Consider the following 4862-nt stretch of genomic DNA (forward strand, 5'->3'; position numbering starts at 1 on the left):
TAACTTTGGTGAGGACTGCCACAAAGAGTGGTTGAGATTTGCATAATCAATGTAATATTATTAATTAGGATAGTTAAAGGCACTTTTCTTTGACTCCATAGTTAAGTGTCGCGTCAATGAATTCTTAGTGTTTTTAATTGGCGAAATTATCGATGAAGACTATGTATTATCCTGACATCAAATCTATTTATAGTATAAAATTTAAAGATGAAAGACATATAACCTAGCATTTAAATCTACGAGTGAAAATATAAAAGTATAGTACTACGTTGATACTGAAGAGAAATGATTACTTATATCATGGTGTCCATTTTCATATTTCATAGTAAATTAGAAAGGCAAATGAGAGAGGTATATCTCTATTTATCTTAAAAAAAAAAGGTAAAATATACTTCCTTCGTCCATTAAATATGCAATATTTGCTTTTTGACACATGATTTTATGCAGTGCTATTTTGTAAATGAATGAAAAAAGAGTAAATTAAGAGAAAAGAAAATGTGGAAAGAGTTGTGTTTCCATTTTTAGAAATCGTTTCATTTCTAATAGAACAGAGGGAGTATTAAATTTTTTGCAAATTTTAACAAGTGAAATCCATACTCCAGTAAATCATTATATTCATATTCAACTATAATGTTAATAATATATAAAAGAGACCTACGTTTCATTAATCTTTTCACATGCCATTTTTTTTATAAAATCAAACAATTTGTTAGACTTATGCCGAGTCAAAATATTTATTAATTTTCTCTTTTATTATGGTATGTTATTTACAGTGCGACTATTACTTCTAATTGTATAAGATGACATCAAAAACATAGATATATATTTGTGGGACGAATTAAGTCTTAGTTAGACCAAACTTAATTAAATTAAGGATAGAGAATGAGATATAGGATATTCCTGAAAGTGCAGGTTTGTCTCGGTCAATGTGTGTAAATGCAGGGGTATATCCAACTGATCAGGATGAGATTCCCGACTTAGTTGAGTCGTTGGCACGATAACTGGAGCCTGGTATCAAACAAATTTCCTCAACCCACTTCTACTGATTAGTATAATGGAGGTAAGGGTCGAATCCTACAAGGATGGACACGTTCGGATAACTGTGGTGATATTCCTGGGTGTTTTTGGTTAGCTACCACGCTTTTGGGGTTGGGATTTACCTAGGTGATAAGGCTAATTTCATGCATCGGTTATGTGGTAAAAAACACTTTATTTTGCTGGGTCTAACGCAGTTTTTAAGCCAGGTGTGTGAAGGAATCGCTAGATCCAGAAAGAGCTGGAGGCAATGAACTAGCGAAGGAAAATGAAGGAAAGTGAGCAGAGTTGAAGAGAAAAAAAATGGCTAGACGAAGGAAGTCAATAGCTGAGGGCAACAAAGACTATTCATACCTCGCTGGACCCACTTCAACGCCTATAAATAAAGGAGTATGCAACACACGCCACATAGATGATTTGCTCTCAGCTCACACACTCACACACACACTTGGGAAAAATGGGAATTTTGGGGTAGTTAAGGGTTTCTAGGGGTTCATCTTCGGCGAAAGTCAGTGGTAACACCGACCTCACGGAGGGCGAAGAAACAATCTGTTTACATTCAACTTTTCGCACCTTTATTCCGTCGAACTTCATCGTTTTGGAAGTCGATTTGGTTGTTTGCTATTACCGTTATCTATGCATTTGGTTTATGTCATGATGGTGTTTATTTTGTGTTGATTTACGTTGATTCTGAATTTTTGTTTGAGGTTTTATTTCGGCAGTTGAATGTTATTCTCTGTTTTGGATAATTCTGTGCTTGATCTGGGAAATAGGTTGTGGATCTGAATTGTTGTTGTTGATCGGTGGTTGTTTGGCGAATCTGTAGCTATGGGTATACTTTTGGTCGGAGTTTGTGTCGGATGCTTGGATCCGGAGTGGATTTAGCATCCGAAGTTGGATCTGAACAGTGGAATCAAGTTGTTCATGGATTTCGAACTTTTTGTGCTCTCTTTTCATTTTACTTCGTCTAGTAGTCGCATATCTGCTTAGTTTTAAATTGTTCTTCGTTTAATTGCTTTAAATTCAGTCTGCTTCGTTTCCGATTCACGTTCCATCTTTGTTTCTACTGAAATTTTTATGCAAATTGATTGGAGAAGATGATGTCGCTGTTAGTTGGTACTTTAGTTAGTTGTTTTTCAGCTTTTCATCCGTACTTTACCTTTTCAGCAAATGGTCCCCACCGTCAGTTCATTTCCCAGGTCTAGGTAATTTAGAAAATAGTTTCTTAGATCTAGTGATTGTCTCGTTTTACAGTTTACATGTATGATTCCGTTCTGCCTAGATCTAGCTGTTAGCGTAGCAGATTTCACTCCAAGTTTAGTTTAATCTCCTCAACACAAAAAAATGCGTGGCAGCAGCCAACCCAAAAATAGTCCCGAATCCTTGAGCATGTTTAATTGCGCATTCATCTCTGTGGGATCGATCCCTACTTCCCTGTGCTAATTTTAGTATACGTGGTTGAGGGTTTTGAAGCGATATTCTGTGTGTCCAACGACCGAGATCTTCCAACGTTCCGTGAGTTCCTAGACCCTGTGATCTAGTGGATTCACTGGACCTAGGAAACTTGTTATTCCTTTCTGTGCATGCAGTCTCTAAACAAGAAGAAAATTCCCAAGCTTCACTAGGCGAGAAATAAAGATAGTACTCTACTGACTAGTAGGCGTGAAAGTAACATACATGTGGTTGTGTTCGTGAAAATAGGGGACAAGGTATCTCAAAGGCATGTGAAAAGTAGACAGTTACGAAAAGAGGAAATTTAGACAACAAGGCATATCTGGTGGCTGGTTGGCTATCTGACAGGTCTGGAAGGTACCACTAAAAGTGGGAGACAAAAGCAAATGTAACTTAAAAAGTAAAAGTGATCCAAGGCTAAAGTTGATTTTGACGTTTTCTTCTTCACCAAGTATTAACAGAAATCATATGAACACAAACTCCATGACTAAACTCAGATTCATAACTTCAAACTCAAGATCCATTGATTAAAATGATTAACTTAAGATGAACGACGGAACTGCAGTTTACCTTTACTGACTAACATGCAAGGTGGTGATTACAATGCTGAATAAAGGACTCATACACGAAAATTAGACTGAAACATAACTACAACCTTAGATCAACAACTCCAGATAAGAAAACACTTAGAAATTAAAAGCAACGACTAGATCTAACTTTCTTAGGCAGAATGAAGCAAACTCGAACCAAAGCGACATACGAAATAGAAACTTCATAACTTAAACTTTTGAATCTTCACAAAGTACTTCAAAAGGTAACAACGATAAATGTTTGCAACAAATCCAACGACGAAAACAGGTAAAGATAAAACTAGAAAGCAAAATAACGATTGTTTTGCCACTCCGGGCGATGATACTGCTATACTACTACGGCAAACTGGCTGGAACGGTAAAACGATGATTTCTCCGGCTGACTCTTGGACGTCAAGTGACCATAGCTGTGGCGAGGAACGAGAGACTGGATAATGCTGAAGGATTGATCTTCTAGAGAGAATTCTACTAAGTGTGTATGAGAACCGAGAGTTTGTGAACTAAGAACTAGAACTCCTTGTCTCTCTCCAAGTGGCTTCTTTTATAGGGAGGCTTGCCCTTGCTTTTAGGGTAGACTTCCTTCACGATTTGACTTTTCTGCCCTTGTTAATGATCATCCCAGCTATCCTTCTTCTCCATCTCGAGCCTTTTCTCTGGCATGCATCCCGGTCAGTATTGCATCTTTCTAGCGCTCTTTTTACTTGCGTCGCCTGAATCGTTTCCTACTGACTTGGATCTCTTAATCCTGCACACTTGAGCAACTGTTTTGCAGATAATACATGCATTTCACGACATACTGACCAGTAACCAAGGCTTAGAATACGACTTATCAAATTGCTCATACTTACCACGTGCTTGTCCTCAAGCATGAAGACAAACAAAAAGAATTATGTCGAATTCGAGCCTGGTTACTCCCCCTGACCGACTCTACCTAACTAGACTCAAGACTCTGACGCAAAGAAAAAAAAACAGGCAACGACACAGACACATGAACACATAAAAACAATTAAACACATAGAACAGGCTATATTTTCAACCATCCCTCCCCTTGAGATCAGGTGCAATCCGGCCTTAGGCAGCCTTGAACTTCCGCCGCCCCCCTTTTCCTCCCCTGTCAGTATATCCGCTTGTCGGGATCACCCAATCCTAGGCCAAACACTGGGTTCACTCAGTTACTCAATCCTCATAAGGGATGTTAGGACTGTTATCTCTCAATGCTTGAACCACGATGCTTTGGACTCGAGATCACGTGCGGTTCCTGAAGGTCTTTAAGGCTTGTAACGGGGCTATTGGTTTGTAATGTTTGGGGTGGTTGTTCCTAAGGCTCTAAGGTTCAAAAACTAACTATTTATTTTGATGTAGGAGAACTGTGTGCATTTAGGCTTCTGGCTAGGGCTTCTTCTTCGGTTGGACAATTCTGACATTGGCTTCCAACTGGTCAGTAGCTTCATTGTGGCTTCGCCACCCTTATTCCTTCTTCCTCCCTTCTCTTTTTTGGTGGTCAAGTATCTGCGACCATTTTCTTCGATTTTTTTCTCTGTGGCTTTGCTTATTCCTTCTTATATTTTGGACCTTGAATTTCCAGATCGATTTTCTCCTTCTTTCTTTTTCTTTTCTCCAGCTGGTCCTTTTTGTATGTCCTCCTGGGTAGTTGCCTCCTTGCCTTATGCCATGCACACACACAGTTCTAGTGGCTGATGGGTTATTTCGGGGTGTAGATCAGGTTAGAAAATGGGGTTCTAAGGGTAGGGTTTTTTTTTTTTTTCGTGGGGGTTTCCTACTGTC

The sequence above is a fragment of the Salvia hispanica genome, chromosome 6 (assembly GCF_023119035.1).
Source record: "Salvia hispanica cultivar TCC Black 2014 chromosome 6, UniMelb_Shisp_WGS_1.0, whole genome shotgun sequence".
Classification (NCBI taxonomy): domain Eukaryota; kingdom Viridiplantae; phylum Streptophyta; class Magnoliopsida; order Lamiales; family Lamiaceae; genus Salvia; species Salvia hispanica.